Genomic DNA, 21,971 nt, shown 5'->3' with positions numbered 1-21,971 from the left:
GTTCCTGGGTTATACTTAGATAATAATCACCTTGAGCTGACCCATGGGGAGCAACCATGAAGGGTTGCTGGTAAGAGGGGATGAAATCAGGGTAAAGTTGAGTGATAATTCATAAAGGAGGTAGTGTAGTTGGGTTTGTTGAGAATTGATGAGATTTGGCAATTGATTAGTTTGGGAGATGTGAGGGAGAATAAAGAGTTGAGGTTGATTCCCAGCTTGCAAACTTGAGTCACTGGATAGATAGCAGTATTCTCAGCAGAAATAGGAAAATGAGGGGGAAGAATGGGTTTAGGAGCAAAGATAATTTCCTGTTGTACCTGTTGAGTTTGAGGCGGGGAAATGAGGTCTGGTGTAGGAATATCCAACAGGTGTTTGGCAATGTAAGACTAGAACTCAGGAGAGGGATAAGCACTGTATATATAGATCTGGGAATTACTTGTTAAGATGAATATTAAACCCAGGGGGACTGATGAGATGGATAAAAGAAAGGCTTTATGGGAGAAAAAGGAAGGACTCAAGATGGAGACTTGAATTACACCCATGCTTAGTGGGCAGGACAGAGATGATGATACAGCCCTTCACATGTGTTATCTTCATTTGATACCCACAACAATTCTATGAGGTAGGTGACGTTATTATGCCCCAGCAAAATAAGAATATTTTACAGATGAGAAAACTGAGAGTGAGAGATGTTAAATGATTTGCCTAGGGTCTTACAGTTGGTAAGAGTCTGAGGCAAGATCTGAACTCAGGTCCTCCGAACTCCAAGTACAACACCACTCTATCTGCTGCATTACTTAGCTGTCCCAAGGGAGAAACAGGGGCTCTGATCCATCCATAAGAAAATAAAGTGAGTAAGAGAGATCCTAACAGATTGCTATTCTTCCATCTGAAAAAAGAGAGATGATTTTGAGAAGATAGCACAGGTCCTATGGATGTTCCTTATATCTTTCACAATACTTTCAGTCAGTCTAGTGAACTCATGTGTAAAGTGTCTTTCCTTCTTGCAAGAATCTCTATAGCCTCTTATTTCACTCCTTCTGAGAGTTAGAATCAAAATTATACCTTTTTTTCAAGGACGTATTTAACTTCTGAGAGTTCCCTCACGTTTAAGGAACAGATAAGTTTTGTAACCAAGAGGATCTTGCCTTCCAAGCAAAGAATGACTTCTTTGCAATTAATTACATCATATGGCATTACTTCTTCCTTTTCTGAGACTTGTTATGTCCCTGTAGTATTCAATGAAATTGACATTTGCTAAAAAGAGATCAACTGAGTAATACCGATGACGGGAAAAAGTAGGTTAATAATGCCAATTATAAGCTGAACAGACCATTAAGTCAATACAACAATACATATAGTTTGGACAAGTTCTGGAAATGGACAATGATCTGGGCCCAGAGTTGAATAGGAGAAGAAGATCGCACTGGATTGCATTTAGAAATCACATAGTGTTTTCCAATATGTACTTTTTACATTGTAGGTGCTTAATACATTTTTGTTGAATTGTTTCTTACTCCAAAAGTTCATGTCTTTAGTATAATCATTCTCCCAATGATGCTCTGTGGCTAATTATGAAACATCAAGACTCTAGAAGAATCAAGGTGGCAAATAATTCAAAGGCCAACTGAAAGACATGGGATGGGTTAAATAGTCTATTGCATATTAGCAATGGTGATGACTAATGGTATCACCATTGGTAATGTGCTATATAATGACATATCATCACAATTAGTAATGATGGCTATCAGGTGGCCATAAAACATTACATCGGTAACATATATAACCAGAAAAAGCAGTGAGCTACTCATATAATGATGGGCAGTGAGTTGGCACAATGGATAGAGTGCTGGGCTTGGAGTCAGGAACACTTATCTTCTTCAGTTCAAATCTGGCCTCAGACACTTACTAGATGTATGGCCCTGGGTTAGTCACTTAACCCTGTTTGCCTCAGTTTCCTCATCTGTAAAATGAGTTAGAGAAGGAAATGACAAACTACTCCAACATCTTTGCCAAGAAAACTACGAACGTGATCATGAAGTCGGACATGACTGAAACAATTGAACTACAACTCGTAATGAAAGTGAGAGGTTACAGGTAGAGAGCCTCATTGGTATCTGTGAAATAGTTAGGAAACCAGACCTCCTCTTAGTTCCTCTATGCTTCCTCCTATGAAAGATTTATGGAAAGACATAGAAGAAAACCATACAGGATGATATGAGAATGAATGAGTTGCTGTCTACACTGGTAAAAAGAATAAAAATTTGCATGGATCCACAGAATTGGCAAGATACTGTTTTGACAGTAGTCAGTTGGGAGAGAGAAATATTATTACATGAAAATATTCCGAATAGGTAGAAGGTAATGAAGAGGCAGCATAATAGAGTGGTTCCAGAGTTAGAGCACCTAGATTCAAATAATTTCCCCAGTGATTCCAGAGACAATATTCTTAAGCAAGTTACTTAATCTCCCTAGACCTCAGTTTCCTAATCTGTAAAATGAAAGGTTATAACCAAATGACCTCTGAGGTGCATTCAGTTCTAGATCTATGCTCCTAAGGTGTCATTTGATAACTATACAATTGCTTAAGATAACTAAGCAGGAAAGCTTATAACAGCCCACTGGATATAATAAGCCCTTCTCATTTTCTTGTAGAAACACTTTACTAAAGCCCTTCAATCGTAACATGGTCAGTGTAGCCACATGTCTTTCCAATAGATAACCAGTTCATTGATTAAACCACAACCGCCATCAATCATGAAGATGGCCAATAGCTCAGGGTAGTCATGCTGGGGTTCCTGTTTACTTGCCACCAATAGACACACATCTAAAAGTAATATTTCTTTAGTCTTTTCAAAACATAATATATTCATTGAAGATATTTTCCACTGCAGACATGCTCCATTTTAGGAAAACCAGTATGCAAAAGTCCAAACTTTATAAAACAGATCATTTAAAGGGTGGGTTAATGATACTACAAAAAAAGATTATTTGCTTTACAAAAGAATATATTACAGGGTTCCTTTTGAACCATACGTTCATTTAGGGGACTGAAAATACAATTTACTTTGCAAAACACCAATTGCAAATAACGTGTCCAGAGTACAACCACTCTATAAAGCAATAAACACCTTTAATACAGGTCCTTCATGTATACTCTGGGCCTACAAATCATTCTGTATGATGTAGAGATGTATAAGGAAGAACAGTCCAGTAACATCCAAATATTAGATCTTAAAGACATTGAACCATATCCTCTCTCCCTAGATTTTCACAGCAAAACCACTGACTCCTAAGTTCTAACAAAATCAAGTATCTCTATTCACTTTATTTTTCGTGAATATATAAAACATTGACTCTAACCTATATAAAAATTGCTTAACAGTAAAAGTTCAACTGTGGTATCCCACCTTTTTTATCTAGAGAGAATTTCATTTTCAAGTATCCAAGAACATTAAAACTATTCCAAGTATTTCAAGAGAGCTTTTGGCCCATACCAGCCAAGCTCAATAGCTAACAGTTGCTGCCATCTATAGGCCCAATCTGAAGGAGAAGATGTGGGCCTTACACCAAAGCCTTTCTGATCTCAAAGCCTGACTCAAGCAATTAAGATATGTTTCTTTTCAGAGAAACAGAAACATTTAGTATGCATAGCTGTAGTCACAGAATCAGGATACGACTTAAATATTAGATTAGTTTGATCCACCTCAGCCCCATAAATGATAAAAACTTTTGCAACCTTTCCATTCCTAAAGCCATTTTCATGAGACCAAGCTAATGAGGATAACCAATCTTTCAGTAACATCCAATTCTGAAAGAGTCATAAAGGGATGATGAATATCAAAATAAGTGATATAAAAATATTATCTCCTGAGTCTATTCTTGTAACACAAAGAATAATGGATTCCTCAGAGAATGTATTCTTATCCTTTTGAAGTTATTAAATGATCTACATGTCAAAAGTAGAAAAAGATAGAAAAAGAAGTACAATACTTGGTCTTCAAAGATGCTATTAAAAAAGAATGAAATCCAATTGTCTCAACAGTCAAAGAAAGACTTGCTTTGCAAAATTTGACCTACTACTGTCAATTGACTTTGTGACCTTGGACAAGTCTTTGACTCTTGAAGCCCTGGTTTCTTCATTTATAAAGTGAGGGGGTGGATTAGATGATCGCTATGGTTCCTTTTAGCTGCGAAATTTTATTCTGAGCTATTAGGTGCTTCATAGTCTCCTTGATTCTCTATACTTCTATATTTGAACTTGACATGTATCTGGAAAGGGCAGGAAAACAGAGCAGTGGTCACCCAGGGTGCTTTCTTAGCACCTCTGCTCCTTCTTGCCAAGGCACTCTGTATGTACCAAGATCAGTCAGCTCATTCATTTCTGGTCTCTCCCTATTCCTAAAATCCTGATCAACTGCTCCTGTTCTTTCAGTGGTGCATCTCAAGCAACCTCATAAGTTTTAAAAGTTTGGAGTTTCGATAAGCTCTCCAGGGTCTACTCTAGATATTTATACAAAGATCATCTGGAATATACATACCACCTGGCTTTTAGAAATGCTCTTTGGAATTAAAAAAAATGCCCACATATTTTCCCAATTCTCAGTCTCCAACAGGAGTAAAACCTGAAAAACTAAGAGAAGAGAACTTTTATAAAGCTAAATAAGCAAGAGACCGTATTGGAAAGAAAATTTGAGGTTGATTCTTTCTACTACTGTTTGTAATGCTGAAAAGCTGTGTCTGTCCAAGTACTTTGATTTCTATAAGCCTCAATTTCCTCATCTGTAAAATGGAGATAGTAATATTTGAGTATTCCATACAGTGGCTATAAGGCAAATACTTTATAAAACTTAAGTACTGTGAAAGGATACATTATCATTATTTATCCTCTCTCACCCCTTCACCCCTGTTGTCTTTCACTATCTGCCCTTCATTTCCCACTCTATGAGCTTAGACTGCAGAGACATTGAGGGTGTCCTTAGTACATTTTGAAAACTTATTCTTCATTATGTATAACAATGCATTTAACTAATAATGCTAATAACAAGAATCCTACTTACAACTAATAATAAAGACTTCTGAAATTTCACAAGGATACCTCATCTTTCCTAGTCTTTTGGCAGGATTCCATAGTTTCCCCCTTTCTCCCCTCCTTCCTGTTCCTCTAATTCTCAATCCCAAGGCAGAAACAGTCCAAAAGTCCGTGAAAAGGGAAAAATAATGAAAACAAATGTTAGCTAAACTTTCATAAACCTTGAAAAATGAACTGTTCTGGTTCATTTCAAGTTTTTGGCAAAGGCTCAGGATCAAATAAAAACCAAGCTCACACATCCAGTGAGGAGTCAGGCAGGTTGTAAGCAATATAAAATGAAACGAAGAACTAGATAATTATCTGGATAATTAAGAGAAAATTGGGCTTTTCTGGCTTAATGAGAAATTAAAGGAAAAGTGGGAAATTCTCAGGGATATGTGATTTTCTCATTATCCCTAACCTGAGTTACCAAAGTAAATCTAGCAAGTGTCTTCAAGCAGACAAATGCTACAGAAATGAAGAGTGGAATGATCATGGGTCTTTTTACTCTTCCATATCCTACTTTGTGTTGTGATTGTGTAACCTATAACTCAGAGACCCACAAGGATGCTTGACTCTCATGATTTCTTCTCATCCTGGGAGTTTGGCCCCCAAAGAGTCAGCTTCTCTTATTCTGGCTCTCTGCCCTTGCCGGGATCAACACAAAAAGATTTCCAAAATGAGACTGAATATAGTTCACACCTAAGGTGTCCTGAATGTAGCTGGCAGGGTTGCCTCTAGAAGAGATCCTAAAAATGAATAACGTGTGTAAGTAGCAGGCATGGGACAGAAGTTTACATTCTTACACAAAACTGTATAAAATGCAAAGAATACATCAGCACTCTTGATCAAAGACAGAAAACAAAATATCCTAAATATTCTGTTGTATTCATTACATTTCATCCCCGAAGATAAAGGCTATTTGTGGGGCTGCTGAAGAGACATTCCTCAGTCATCTCCAATTATCACTATCTGAACAACTCATGAGGCCTTGATCTCCTGGTCAGGTAGGGTATGGTTATCATTAGTCATTACACTGTAGGATGACCATCACAAGTGGTCATCACCTTCCCCAAGAAGTATGTTGATAAGGAAATCCTCTTCCTTCTGGCCAGTTGGCACCTGACTCAGAAATTCTTGAACTCAGTAGCCACCAAGAAGGGAAATATCCATTTCTCAGGATTACTTAGGAATGGAAACAAAAAGACGACAGAAGGCAGACCAAGACCTGAGATCCCATTTCAGGCCCACTTCAACAAATACACATCCCCACTGCCAAGGCTTGAGTTGCAATCCACCATTGCTGCTGAGTCAAAGACTGCTAAATCCCTTTTTCCTACCCACATTTGATGTACAGGGGAAAAATGTGTACAAAGGGAGAGGGCTCCAAAGGACAGAGGCAGAGCAACTTCTGAAACTCATTTTATAAACTACAGAAGGGGGAGGTTGTCCCATGAGAATCTACCTCCCCGACAGTTGTTTTTCATCTTCCACCAATCCCCCCAATTGCTGGGAACCAATCAGGAGCTTCCTGGGTCATGTCCGCATGTCCACGTCCTTCAGAAAAATCAGAACCAGAGTGTATGTCGACTTCCACTGGAGGTACACCAATCCGGCAAATCAGGGGTTTCCCTTGATTATTCCTATGCCAATTGTTTGTACTTTTACTTAATCGCTTCAAGTAAAATTGAAAGCTCTGTGCAGGTAGGAATCATGTATTATTTTTTATTTGGATCCCTTTATGGAACCATCATAGCACCTCTCACAGCGAGTAATATACTAGCCAGCATTTATTGAAGTACTCAATAAATATTTGCTAAATAAATGAATACAACCTTTAGATTATCTTTTTACCATGAATGGCAAATTAAGGAAAATAAAACATTTTTTTTTCTGAACTAAGAAAAGTGACCTACAGGGTTGACAAAATAATTCACTAATAATTCTATAATACCTCTACCATAAATGAATCTTCCCAGAATAAAATGCGCCACCATTAATGTTTGATTTTTCTTATTTTAGTTAGCACTGATCAGAGCTGTGTATTTTGTATTTTGCATGTATTTTGGGGAACACATGGTGTTTGAGAGGTGCCTGGGCTACAAAGTAGTTAAGTGACTTGCTCAAATTTATATATTTAATGTGTGTTAGAGGCCGGACTGGAACTCGGGACCTCTGACTCCAAGATTAGCCTTCCATCTATTATTCCAGGACTGCTCTTGCTTGTATTGAAGAAAAGAACTTGCCCTGTGAACAGGAAAAGCAAATTACCTTATTTAGGTCTTTTTTGTTTCTAGTTCTTAGGATTCTGATATAGCCTTTTTTGCAGACAACAGTGATAGGGCCTACAAAATTATTTCAGACCTTGAAGGGGATGAAAACAGCAAACTGTTTTCCCCCCTTTGGATGCAATTGGGGCTAAGTGGCCAGGGTCACACAGCCAGTAAGCGTCTAAGGTCAGATTTGAACTCAGGTCCTTCTGACTCCAGGACCAGTGTTCTGTCCACTGCACAACATAGCTGCCCCCAAACCAGCAAATTTTCAAGAAAAATTAAGGCTTAGGTAAACCATTCCTTTATATATCAGGCACCAGAAATGCAACCAAGAGAAATGGCTGGCAGAGGCTTAGAATCATAATAGGACAGAATTGAAAAGACTTTATGATTAACTTGGAACAGAAACAAACATTTTGGTAATAGATAATAGTGATATAATTAAATTATTGTAAAACTAGTGATTGTGACCGTCTTTTCATCTTCTTTTGCATCTCCAAAAAACTCTAAAAGTACAAGAAATTTATTTATTCATTTGTTGAACAAATATTTAAGAACTTACTATGCACAAAAAGGGAGATGCAAAGATAAATAAAATAGTCCTTGATCTAGTCCCTTACAATCTAGTAAATGAGATAAGACTCATGTCAATAACTGTAATAATTATAATAAATACATAAAGGGAACACAGAGTGCTATGATTGTCATTTGTCCTTGGTTTTCAAGATAAGTTGAGGGAGGCATAACTCTCACTTCTCATATTGCTTCCATTTTCTTTCCCAAGGAGACTAACCTTTGTACTGGAAAGGACAGAATAAAAACGCTTAGTAAGTAGTTGATATGCAAAGTAAGTAAAGAGATAATAAGATCAACTAACTGCCTTTAAATTCACGTCTTCTGGCCCAGATGAACTATATCCTTGGCTCAGAAAGAATTAGCTGACATGATAATGGAACCAGTGATTTCTAAAAGATTGTAGAGAATGGTAGAGATACCACAGACTTGGAAAAGGAGACTGTTATACTATTAAAAAAAAAAGGGAAAGGGAAGGGAAGAGGATGGAATCTGCAGACAACAGGTTGATGAGCTTAATTTCCATTCCTGGGGAAATTGAAGATGTTTTATTAAAGGCATCGTTAGTGAACATTTTAAAAAGGAAATGGTAATGTCAAAGAAACAGCATGGCTTCATCAAGAAGTCAGGCAAAACTAACCTGATTTACTCTGCCAAAGATAGGAGGCATAACTAACACATTAAATGAGAAAGTCAAGATCCACAAAGATTGTCACAGATTAGGAAATTAGATGGAGTTTAATAGAGATAAATGTAAAAATATTACACTTGGGTTTAATAAGTCAGTTTCACAAATATGAGATGTAGGTGATATTTGTCCCAGAAAGTAGTTGGTATGAAAAAGAACGTGGGGTATTCTGTGGGCCGTAAGATTGATATGAGTCAATAGTGTGACATGGCAGCCCCAAAAGCTAACGTAATTTGGAGCTGCAATAAGAGAAGCATAGTTTATAGGAATAAGGAGCTAATGATCCCTCTGTGACTTGCTCTGGTCAAACCACATCTACAATATTGTAATCAGTTCTGGGCATCACATTTTAGAAAAAACATCCAGAGCAGAGTTGCCAGAAGAGTGAAGTGTCTAAAGCCCATGCCATGTGAAAATCAGATGAAGGAACAGCAGGTGTTTAGTTTGGAGAAGAGAAGACTTAGGGGGTACATGATGACTGTCTTCAAGTACTAGAAAGGCATTTATTTGGATGTGGAAGAAGGATCAGACTTGTTCATTTGTCTCCAAAAAGTAGAAGCAGGGGCAATGGGTAGGGGTTGCCAAGAGGCAGATTTATTTGTGATATCAGGAAAACTTCTAATGGTAAGAGTTATCCAAAAGTGAAACGGGCTCCCTTCAGAGGCGGTGGATTCTTGAGGTCTTCAAGAAAAGACTAGATCATAGAATCATAGTTCTAAGTCTGGGAGGAACTAGAGAGATCATGTAGTCCAACTCCTTTATTTTACACATAAGGAAACTGAAATCTTGAGTTCGAATCATTTGTCCACAGTCAAAGAGGTCATAAATATCAGATATTTGAACCCAACTTGTCTAAGACCAGGAGCTCTGGAGAAAGAATGACAAAAACATTCTTGTTGGAAAATCTATTGCCACTTTTCCCAAATGCGGTCATCACCCTATAGGAATGAGGCACCAGTGAACTAATGAGCATCTTAGCCAGAGATTTTTGTTCACATTGAAATGAGATATTATTTCAGGTAAAGTTCTATCATTTTTTTAACTTGAAAATGGCCATCCCTGTCTTGTCATCTCCCATCTCCTACTCTCTGCCTCTCTCATACTCACTCTGCCCCAGATTTTCCTGGTGTCAGTAGTAAAAGTAGCCATCATCACCCCAAGAGTTAGAACTATGAACTTGAATGGGTACCTCCAATCTGCCTTCCCTGTTCTGGTGGTTGAATGACAACAGGGCTGGAAGGAAGTGTCCTAAGTGCTTACAAACTTTCCCTGGCTTCACATTTGGACACCTGCCAGTGCCTGTTAGCTGTTCTGAGAGCCCAGATGCTGCCTGAAGAGCTGTCAGCTGTGCCTCAGAAGGTCAGCTCAGGGTGAGGACCTGGGTTAGGCTCTCTGAACTTGCACACACCAGCAGTTGTTTAGGGTGAGTGTGGGAGGGTCTGGAACAGCTGACAGATGCTCAAAGTTAGAACCTAAGCTTGATACATTTCTGACCACTCTTTCATCCCTCCACCATCTCATTTTCTAACCTAGCTTAAAGAGTATGGCTACTACATCTTATATATGATAGATTCCCCCTTTCCATCTTTGTGGATTTTATTATTTAACAAATTAATTATATTTCAAATAAGTTAGGTGCTTCTCATCATTCTCCATAAGAGAGATGATTTGAATACTGACATTTACCTAATATTCAGCAGTCAATATTTCTTCAGAGCTCATGAGTCAGTGAGATCCAAGTAAGAGTAATGGTATTGCCTTCCTTATTTATGCAAGCTTGAAGTGATTGTTGAGGGTCACATTATTTCTGAGTTGGAAGGGTCCTAAGCCAACCCAATCCTAAGCAAGAATCTCCATTACAACATATTTAGTTGGGAAGACATGAAGCTCAGTGGTACAGTGGTAAAAGCATGGACTCTGAAGTTAAAGCACCTGACTTCAAACCTCTAATATTTATTACCTCTGTGACTTTGGACAATTTATTAAAATCCATGGGCTTCAGTTTCCTCATCCATGAAATGACAGGGTTGACATGATGTCTGAGGTCCCTTTCAGCTGTAGATCTACAGTTCTTTGACAATTCCTACATTGTGAGGTACATTAGCAGGAGGTGTGGATGATGGGAATGTGGCATAGTGGAAAGAATGTTGGATTTGGAGTCAGAGAATCTGGGTTCAAATCTCACTTCTGATGCTTGCTAGCTATATGAACCAGAGGTTCACACAGCTAAAGCTTTCTGTGCTTCAGGTTCCGAGTCTCTAAAGTGTGGGGGTTGAAACCAAACCCTTTTTAACTTCCCTTCTTCCCACAGAACTAAGATGATATGAACTCTTTCAGAACTGCTGCTGCTACTTTATTCAGAGCCTGCTGTGGAGGTAAAAGAAACAAGAAAGTGGGCTTCTTTGTTCAGTGGATTGAAATGGTACTCCACCCCATCTCTCAGACCAACGGGCTGAAAAGTTGGCCTGTTCCTCCACAGTTGTGGTGACTTCCTTTGTGGCCAATATGAGATAAAGTAGGAGTAGGGGTAGTTCCACCACACAAGGGATACTGTAGATGTGAATTAGCCCCCTCCACTTATCATAGGCTTCTCCTTTCTCCATTCTGAGGTTTTAAGCTGGGACACTGAAGTTAGGTGACTGGAAAAGAGGAATAAAATAGTAATGAAAGTCATCTTGTAAGAGATCCTTCATCTCAAGGTGGGTCTGGAAGGCACCAAGGTGACTCTTGTCAGGAGAAGTCTTATCATGACTGTGCTATGAGCTCAACTTATACAACAGTTGTCCTCCATTTGCAATGGTGAACAGGTGCTTATGTTTTGCCTTCTCTCTTACCCATCCCCAACTCCACCCCAAACATACAACATTCTGAGCTACAACATAAATGACACTTCTGTGGTGGTGTTCCATGACTGGTGATAGACTCAACAGAGAGACGATCTTTTCAAGCTGCCTACATCATTCCATCTGGGATTCCATCTGCTTGCCTTTGAACTTGGCCATCTCCCTATAGCTTTCACTTTGGCCATCTCACTTCTTTGTTGATTCCCGGGGGTGATGTCATATTTTTAGATTCAGTGATGGGTAGTCATCTCAACTTCCATGGTTGTATGGTTTGGAGAATATTTTGGCACTCAGAGAATCAACAGCTTTCATAACTTTCAAATGACTGATGAAGTTTTGATTCAATAGTTGTACCTCTCTTTAGTGTACTTATCAATATAGAAAGATGGGAATACACTGCCAATGACAGGTGAAACTATAGGGCAAAATGTGTCAAAAATAAAAGGGAAATAAAGAACAAAATGGAGTTCCATGACTGATTTCAGTAAAGACCTATTACCTCTTGTTGGACATATGTGAGAGGGTCAGGAAATATGGGTCATAAGATCGCAGATTTAGAGTTGGAAGTGACATTGAATTCTCTAGTTTTACAGATGATGAAAATGAGGCACAGAAAAGTTGAAGGACTTGCCCAGGGTCACACAACCAGTAAGTGTCTGAGGTAGGATCTAAATCCAGGTCTTAACTCTCTATCCACTATGACATGCTGCCTCATGTCATAGAACAGAGCCATAGCTTAGGGGTTACATTGAATCATTTCACCCTGAGTGGATAATTTGAAGGGTACCACTAGCATCTTTCTGAAGTTTTTTCCTTCTCACTCATCCCCTGCCTGAACTCAACATCCATCAGAAATCTTCCTCTACCTCACAGCTCATCACTGGTAGCAACAGCACAGACTTCTTACCCTTACCACTCCTCATCAGCCTCCTTCCTCTTACTTCCCTGTCCAATTCCACTCCTAGTAGGTGATATGCTTCTTGCTCTTCTCACCTACTTACAATTTCTTCCTCTTAATCCCCTGTCCAATTCTGCCCCCTCATCCCCAACCACTAGCAGCAACTACTTTTTTAGTACAGTTGAAACAGGGATGGTATCCCAGAATGCATTTCTTCCTCTTCCAATAATACTCCAAAATGAGCCATATACATGGCTGCCTCCAAAAACATATACATATACATATGCATAAACATAAATGCACACACGTATGCACACACACATACCCTTTGCCCTAAATGTAAAAATGTTTCCACTTGAAGCTCTAGTGGGGTGCAGTATTGAAGAGAAAGTCATGTACATGAGGCAGAAGGGTGGTTTCAACTCTGGAAATACATCTTAGTGATGTTATTCCTTCTATGACCTGATTGGTAGTTTCATCATAAGATTAGGGAAATTATTTTATTATCAACAAGACCACTTTATCTTACAAAGAATCTTCACCCCCTTCCTCAAAGGTGAATAGAAAAACAAAAAGGTAGAAATCTGCACCATTCTTCTAAAGTCAGGAATAAAAGAAATTTTCAAAATCTCACTAGAAAAGAAAAGCTAAGTGGTAGATTTATTTCTTTTGTTCGATTATCTAGAGCCCCACTGTTGAGGCTACAGGCATGTTAAGTGCTCTATTAAAGAAGCTTTAGTCACTATGGAGTCCTTTGGGTGAACACAAAATAGAGGATCACACCTAAGGGTTGGGTAATGTATTTTGTAGAGAAGGGGCAACCATCCCTGTTTGGGATGTTTGACAAATTGTTTGGACTTTCCTGCAAGCTGAGGGACCACACTGAGGTTCCTACCTAAGCACCCACTCATTTTATGGAGTTAGGGAGATTAAAATGTGATTGTCTAAGATAAGCAAAGATTCAGTTCATGCAGCCACTGGTAGAGGTGCCTAGATGAACCTTGGCGGCACAATGGGGATCTCGTCAAGCTATAACCTCTCTCAGTGTCTCCACAAAATGGCAAGGAGCCACCTTAGGAGCTAGGGCAGACTGCCAAAAGAAACCTTCCAGCTTCAGGTAATGGTAGAAGTAACCCTGAGCCATCTCTAATTTGGGCATAAGTATATCTGTACTACAAAATATATAAGCCTTCCACTTCTACTCACTTTAATAATAATAATAATAAATGCTAGCATATATATATCATATATATATGATATATATATCATATATATATATGATATATATAGATATATATATTAATGTTTGCAAAGTATTTTACAAGTATTAGCTTATCTGATCCTTACAACAACCCTGGGATATAAGTGCTATAATTTTATAGATGGGGAAATTGAGGCTGTGAGATGTAAATGACTTGCCTAGGATCACAAAGCTTATTAAGTGTCAAAAATAGATTTGAACTTAGATATTCTTGTCTCCAAACCCATCATTCTATCTATAATTCCTGGCATAGTGCCTTGCACATAATAGCAAATTGTTTATTGAAAGTGCCTTACCTATCTGGAGGGAATCAATCATTTAATCAATAAAAAAACCCATTTATTAAGTGCCTACTACAATCTGGGCACTGTGTCAGGCACTTAGTATGGAACAAAAAAAAATAAAGCATTCCCTGCCCTTAGGGAGCTCACATTTCCTATGGGGAAAGAATATGTATTCATACATATGTTTATACAAAATAGGATTATATGAAATAAATATAGCAAAAATACAATGTAACTACAGAAGACAAAGACACTAAGAGCCAGTAAGATCAAGAAAAGTTGAAACACATGAATAGAACCTTTTTGCTTTGGGACCCACTGGAATTTTCTTCAAGGAACCTAAAATTACTATTGGCCTTGATTCCTCATCTATAAAAATGAGGGGCTTGGATTAGTTGGCCTCTAAGATCCCTTTCAGCTTGAAATCTATGATCTATACCATAAGTAGTCCTTTGGTAGTCAGCCATCACCTTATAGAGGCTGATAATGCCATAGGCCCCGTTCCTGGGAGATACTCCAATATGATCAATAACATTATCACTGTTAGCTTTGTAGAGCTCCCTCTTGACTTCACAATATCTCCAACATCCTCTACCATGTGGTAAGGGCTCTGAGCTTAGCTGCTTCCATGATTTTTACTGTTTATTTATATTTTATTGAGATTGTTCAATAAAGAGCTTCAATAAATGCTGAATGAATAAATGGATAGGTGGATAAGTGAATAAAAGGAGTGAAGCTGAAACTATGTAATGTTAAAGCAACCAAGAAATTCATCACAGCATAAGACCTAGAACAGAAAGTGGTATTTGACCTCTCTAATCCAACCCTTAATTTCTTAAATGTGGAAAATGAGGCAGAGATACTTCCCCAAATATGTCAAGAGAATAACACAAATAGTAAGCTGCAAAGCCAGAATATCCAGGGTCTCCAGTTCTAAATTATATGCTTATTCCATTTCTGTATGCAATTTGGGACAGGAGTGGTAGGGAAGAGAGAGAGGGGGTCATCAGTCAAATTAGTTTTATTGTAATATAGACAAAATCCACCTCCCAAATGGTTATCAGTGGAGGAGGAAGAAATAAAGAAAGAAAAGAGGAGGGAGAGAGAGGGAGATTGTAAGAGAGATGAATTATGGCTATGTGGAAGGAAGAGAGGATTTGGCCATTAGGACAACTTTAAGCCAGGACAGGAAACCACATTCTGCAATAACTCATTTTCTTTAATACCAGCTGTTTACTCCATCAGGACAATGTCGCTGGTTTTTGAAAAAAGAATATTTCTTGATCCCATATAAAATATTTTACTAGACACAGAGTTGGGGAAACAGGAAGCAAAGTTTACTGATTTTCCAATTTTGGAAAATCCTCATATTATCAGCAAGCATTGTCTTTGTCATTTGCTAAATCCCATAGTTGAATGCTTCAAATAATTCCTGTGCTCAAAATTCATGAGTGTAAAATGCAAATAAAGTAATGTCATGAGATTTAAGAAATCACTAAGAAAGTATTTATGAGCTGTGAAATATGGAGTTTTTTGTTTTTCAAATGAATTAACTTGAATATTTGTCTTTAGCTTTGTCTCCAAAATGATCAAATTGTGTAAAGATTTGTTATTTCTCTAAAGCATTAGACACAATTATGTATTAGAAATCTCTCTAAGTTCACAAGTATGTTTGGCATCAATCCAGTTTAAACATATTATTGGATGTCAGTAAAAGAGTGATAGATGGACAATCTAAATGAGGGGCAGCCAGCTAGAAGGAGGCTACCATTAACCTGACTAAAATCCCAATATGACTCATCTGTGTTGTTTCCAAGGTGTTTACATTGAGAAAATTAAGGTAATTTTGTTGTTTAATGTCAATTACTAGTCATTTTGCATAGTTTAAAGAATCTCCAGGATGCGAAAGTGTACTTGGTATTTTTTCAGGCCAATTTGATACCTTAGAATTTATCTATGTAAATTAGCTTTCATTAGTATTTTCACAAAACGTTTTTGTGAAAAAAACAAGTTTGTCTATGTTAGATGGTACAACAAAGTTATGCTAACTTTATATGTGTGTGTGGTAATATTTATACTTCTGGTAGTCATATACTGAAGAAATCATTTAGCTTTTAAGTTCAGTCAGAATGCTAAATGAGCTCTAAAGTTACTGAAAACATGAAAATATAGCACATTACACCAGAGAAATCCTGGTGTAATGTACTATGTTTTATCTACAAGGCTAAAATTTCCCCAAGAATGAGAAGGTACATTTAACTACCTCTACTACAGTTTTTATTATAGTATTAGTCTTCCAAAAGAGACCTCCAAGTTCTGGTACTAAATAAAAGGTCAGAAATTTCATTCCAAAGATTAAAGAGAAACTACTGCCTTGCTACAGATTCATTCTGGGGAGACATCATTGACTATATTGTGACTATAGAATGTGAGTTCCTCAAGGGCAAAAATTGTCTTTTATATTTATTTATCCCACCTTTCACCCAACAGTGCCTGGTACATTTATTGGGCATTTAAATGCTTAAAGATTCATTTATTTATATCAAAAGGACAACAGACTTCCTAGATTGCTAATTAAGGGAAGAAAGGAATAGAGAAAAAACATGCAATTGGCATCGAGATATGAATTCAAACCCTTGTTGTAATTACTGAATCCTAAGGAGTCTTCTCCATCCTCATTCTTTTTGCCATCTCTGCAGCATTTCACTACTCTTAGATATTGCTGTCTCCTGGTTCTCCTCCTAACTTTTTTTCTTTTTTTTTTTGGTAAGGCAATCGGAGTTAACTGACTTGCTCAGGGTCGTGCAGCTAGTAAATGTCAAGTGTCTGATGCCAGATTTGAACTCAGGTCCTCTTGACTCCAAGGCTGGAGCTCTAGCTGCCCTTCCTCCTACCTTTCTGACAACTTTTTCTCTATATCCCTCATGGGATCATCCTACTGCTTCCTATGTGTAAGTGAACCTTGGAGTCCTCTTCTCTCTGTGCTTTCTCTCTCACTTGATGACTTTAATACCAGCTCCCAATAGAGTTGTTTATACTGATGATTGTCAAACCCATATATCCAGCCCTAACTTCTCTCTTGAATTCTATTTCCATCTTCTCCTTACTCATCTCTACACACTGACTTCCTTCAAGTCCCAGCTAAAATCTCACTTTCCTTAGGAAGGGAGGATTTATTTCTTTCTTTCCCAATCCCTCTTAATTCTAATGCCTTTCCTTTATTCTTTCTCATTTATCATGTATAAAGCTTGTTTATACACAATTATCTGCATATTTAGATTGTGAACTCCTCAAGGATGGCTTTCTTTGTATCTCCTTGGCTTAGTACAGTACCTGGCATGTAGTAGGTGCTTAATAAATGTTTAGTGACCATTATACATCTCCAAATTAATGTTCCCTAGGCATCTCAAACTCATCATTTCAAAAACAGAATTCATTGTCTTTCCTTCTAAACCTACTCATCCTACTATGCTTCCAGTTACCCAGGTCCATAACCTTGGGGTCATTTCTATATCTCTCATTCCTCATAAACAAATAGTTGCCAGGCCTCAATGGCTCTAGCTCCGTATCTGTCTTATACATTCTCTTTTCTCCACTCACATACCCAGGGTTATTGTGAGGATCAAACAAGGCAATGTATATACAGTGTTACGTAATTTTCAAACACTGTTACCATCTCATTATGGAATAATGGGGAAAAAAACACTCTGTTAATTCAACAAACACTATTGAAAGCCTACTGTGTATAAGGCTTTAGGAATATAAATATAAAAATGACAAAGTCCCTGCCCTCAAAGAGCTTACATTTTCTTTCTACTTATATTCTGTTTTTTAACTGTGCAACCATGAGAAACCTCTGAACTTTACTAGTTTTTAAATGAAAGGATTGGACCAGATTATCATAATAAGGTCCCTTCTAGCTCTAAATAATTCACCTTAAATATTTAGCACTAAAAAATAGTTCACTGGGGAATTGGTAAAGGAGAGCCCAGTCTTTAGAGCAAATACTGTTCCCTGTCTGCTTTCAATCCAGTCTGCATTAGGGAGCTATCATACAGCCATGAGAGACTGAGGGGCTAGTGACGTATGGTGGTGAATTTTACTGTGGTTTGTCTTATGTTGAATGGCATGCCAGAGAAATCTAGAAAGTGTAACTACTCCCAGAATAACTCTCCCACTTGCTGGCTGGGATCTATAATTCCACCTTAGAGTATCATTCATTTGGTGGAATGGAATGTGTTGGTAGGCTCCTTGAGAAGAGCAGTGGTTTTATTTTCAGGTTTTATATCTCTATCATAATGCCTAAAATATAATAGGTGTTTAAAAAAAATGTTTCCCCTTACCCACTTTTCTTATTTTTATGACTGAACTTGGGATTCTATTCATAAAGGAAACTCCTTCTACCAGTGCAAATAAGCATTCTCTCTCTCTCTCTCTCTCTCTCTCTCTCTCTCTCTCTCTCTCTCTCTCTCTCTCTCTCTCTCTCTGTCTCTCTCTCTCTGTCTCTGTCTCTCTGTCTCTCTCTCTCTGTCTCTGTCTTCTCTCTCTCTCTCTCTCTCTCTCTCTCTCTCTCTCTCTCTCTTCTCTCTCTCTCTCTCTCTCTCTCTCTCTCCATCTTATTTCAGAGTTTCCTGGGAGCACTGAGAGGTTAGGTGATTTGCCTAGGATCACATATCCTTAGCACTTAGCACAGTGTCTGAAACATACTAGGTACTTAATAAATGTTTGATGACTGACAGAACCAGCATATGTCAGGAATAAGACTTGAACCTAGTTCTTTCTCTTTCTAAAGTTAGTTCTCTATCCACTATGTCTCACAATAAATGCTTGTTTAATTTAATTTGAAGTTTGAGAATCTGGATTTAAATTCTAGCTCTGTCACTGTCCTCTAATGTGACTGCAAGCAAGGAATCACTTCTGTTCCTGAATTTCCACATCTGAAAAATGAGAGCTTTGCACTGATAATCCCCAAGTTCCATTTTAGTTCTAAATCTATGATCCTATGAGCCCCATTAAATATGAGAAAGGAGAGAAAATTTGGTATGAAGGTAAGAACATATCAAGTCTGAGCTCTACCACACACTAGCTGGTGACTTTGGGCAAGTAACTTGAGAACAATTTTGGTTCTCAGTTTGGCCACCTATGAATGGGAAAAATAATACTTGCACTGTATATCTAACAAGGGTATAATGAGGATAAAAATGAGATAAAGAATTAAAGAAAGTGCAAAAAATGTGATGTAAATATGAACTATTGTTTTAGAATCTTTCTTTAGAGCAGATATTGATAGGAAAAGGAAGGAAGGCCAGAGGGTACAGAATGCCTGAAGGGAAGAAAGATGTACCTCCCAAGAGATAAAGGGCATCAAAAGAGGTGGGTGGATTATGGGAGACAAACTTAGTTTACTTCACAATTTTGCCTAGGGGCTGGTCTCACCTGTAATCATTACCTGAAACAGTTCACAGAGGGTTTCAGGTGACAGCTGGTTTCAGTTGGGAATCTGGGGGTAGAAGAGGAGACAAGGGATGATTTTTTGTTCTTCTGCAGTACAGGAAGGTGAATTGTATGCCCCCTCCTTCTCTACCTCCCACCTCCTGCCCGAACAGGAAAAAAAATGAATTATAGGCTCCAATTAGCTTTCAAAACAGATGTCTGCTAAAATCTAAAATCATATAGCCTGGAAGATTGCCCTTAAAATTTCCTAAAAACCAACAAGAATTACTATTCATAGTCTAAGTAAGTCAGTAGGGAATACCTTTAAGATAAGCAAATTGTATAGCCCTTAATGTAATCAGAATGTATTCTGGAATGGGTTGAACAGGGCCCTTTAAGAGTTGAGAGATGACACTAAAGGGTGAAAAAGGAAACCAACAACTTAATTTGTAAGTGGGCTGATTTTTATAATACCTTTTGTTTTCTTATTGCCTTCATTTCTAAGTATATCTCTCCCCCTTCCCTGCCAAGGAAATCTTTCTTATAATAAAAATTTCAAAAGAAAGAAGAAAAAAGTATTCAATAAAACTAACCAAGACACACAAAGATAATAGAATATTACTGCTCTGCAAGCAATGATGAATATGAAGGATATAGAGGAACATGGGAAGACTTATATGAATTGATAACAAAGGGAAGTCAGCCGAACTTGGAAACTAATATATACAATAACTGTAACATTGCATGCGGAACCACAACATTAAATACTGAGTAATTATAATGACAAACTTTGACCCTGAAGAAGAAAGGGGGGAAAATGCATCTCTCTCTTTGCAGAGGTTCAGACCCAGCAAATGTATTAGTTTTGCTGAACTACTTCCTTGCTCCCATGCTTTTTTTCTTTTACATTCTGTTAGATATATTTGGAAATGAAGATAAGGTAACAACAAAAGAGATCAATTTGTTTTTTAATCTAACCACCATATCAACTGTGTCCATTATACATGCATTTCCCCCTTTTTGGATGAAGGGACAGGAATACATTTACTTATCTCAACTCTTCTCTGGGACCAAGTTTGATAATTAAAATTATTCTGTGAAATCCATTAATTTTAGAAATAATACCTGATGCTCTTATTATACCTATACTTTATGAGACATTGCATGCATTTCCCATTCAGGATTCCAGTAATCACTGCTATATTCTTGGGAGACCAATAAATCCTCTTGTAAGACATGATAGTTAAGATATATAGTGATAACATCACATTAAAGAATGTTAAGACTAGAAGAGACTTAGAGAGCACAGGATCCTAGAGTTTAAGCTAGCAGGGACCTTACTGGCTATCTAGTCCTCATTTTACAAATAAGAAAGCTGAGACCCAGAGAGGGAAAGTGTTTTGCCCATCATTGGAATATAACCCAGATTCAGTCCTTCATTTTACTAACAGAGAAACCAAAGACAGAGAGATAAAGTAATTTACTTGTTACCTTTTTAAAATAGAGTTTATTTATATTTCTTTTTACATCACTTACATTGCCTAATGTATCTCTCTCCATCCCATTCCTTCTCCTTCCTTTCTTCCCCCTCCTTCCAGGGAGTCATATTTTATATTAAATTTTTATGTCAAAGAGAAAGAAATAGTTCATCAAAATGAACAAACAGGTCCAAATAAATCTGACATTATATGTAGTGTTCCATTCTGCCTTCCCACCCCCATTACCTTCTACTTCTCCAAAAGAGTGAGGAAGTGCCTTTTCATATTTCTTTTTTAGGGACAGTCACAATTTGACAGTGTTCAATTCTGATTGTTTTGTCGTTCTTTCAATTTACATCATGTATATTGCTTTCCAGTTCTGCTTTCTTCATTTTATATCAGTTTATATGAATCTTCCCCTCCTTTCTTGTATTCATTATTTCCTACAGCATAATAATATTTTATCACATTTGTGCACCACAATTTCTTCTCCACTGGCTTCCCCAAATAGTGATATTACTTTCATTTGAAGACCTCTAGTGAAGGCAGACCTACTCCCACTCACTTTTGGAACAGTTCTAATAACTGGAAACTTTTTCCTTGTCGAACTAATCAATCAATAATCTTTTATTAAAATATCTACTATATGCTAAGCATTATACAAGGTGATGGGAATACATGGACAAAAATGAAAAAACCCCTGCCTGAAGGAGTTTACATCCTATTGAGGAAAACAATATGCACAATAAAAGTATGTACAAAGATATTTCAAGTGAGAGGCACTAGCAGATGGAAGGGAGGGCTCATATACAAAGGTTCTCATGTAGGAAGAAGGAAGTATTTAAGCTAAGTTTTGATGTAAACTTAGGATTAAAACAGGTAGAGATAAACAGGGATGAGTTCTACTCATGAAGGACAATTTATTCAAAGTCATGGAAACAGTCAGCCAACAAGTATTTATGAAATACTATATGCTAAGTGGTGGTGATACAAAGAAAGACTAAATCAGTCTATGCTCTCAAAGAACTTATATTCAAAAGGAGGCAAAAACATGGAAAAAATAGGTATGGCTTATATACAGAGCAGTTGAAAAGTATCTTAGAGGGGATGCTCAAACAGCTAGAAGGACTGGGCTCTGTTGAAGGTAGCATTTGAGCTGTCTTGAAAAA

The sequence above is a fragment of the Phascolarctos cinereus genome, unplaced genomic scaffold, assembly GCF_003287225.1.
Source record: "Phascolarctos cinereus isolate Bilbo 61053 unplaced genomic scaffold, phaCin_HiC Scaffold_7;HRSCAF=346, whole genome shotgun sequence".
Classification (NCBI taxonomy): domain Eukaryota; kingdom Metazoa; phylum Chordata; class Mammalia; order Diprotodontia; family Phascolarctidae; genus Phascolarctos; species Phascolarctos cinereus.
The sequence above is the reverse complement of the archived record's forward strand: the minus strand, read 5'-3'. Positions refer to the sequence as shown.